This window comes from Pteropus vampyrus, unplaced genomic scaffold (genome assembly GCF_000151845.1).
Source record: "Pteropus vampyrus isolate Shadow unplaced genomic scaffold, Pvam_2.0 Scaffold672, whole genome shotgun sequence".
Lineage (NCBI taxonomy): Eukaryota > Metazoa > Chordata > Mammalia > Chiroptera > Pteropodidae > Pteropus > Pteropus vampyrus.
The window spans coordinates 13,364-13,674 of record NW_011889453.1 but is presented as its reverse complement, the minus strand read 5'-3'; positions in this window follow the sequence as shown (position 1 = coordinate 13,674).

Here is a 311-nt window from a genome sequence, read left to right as displayed (position 1 = left end):
AGGTCTGGAAACGTCTCTTAGGTAGCGGAGTAGAAGGTCTGGAAACGTCTTCTACTCTCTCCTCTTCTGCCCCTTTACGAGGTCACACCTCGCCTCTACACGCGTTCTCCAGTACGCCCCAAAGCCAGCGCCCCTTTATTAGATGTCGTCTAAAAGTTCAGAAACAACAGAAGCAAAACCAACGTAGCGCCCACGTAGTGATTAGTGAAGGTTTCTTGTGCACACACCAACGAGATGGTTTGCAAACTGAGGGCTCAGATCAAAGCATGGAACGAGGCTCAAGGGGGCACTGGGATAAAGTAGCTCACGCG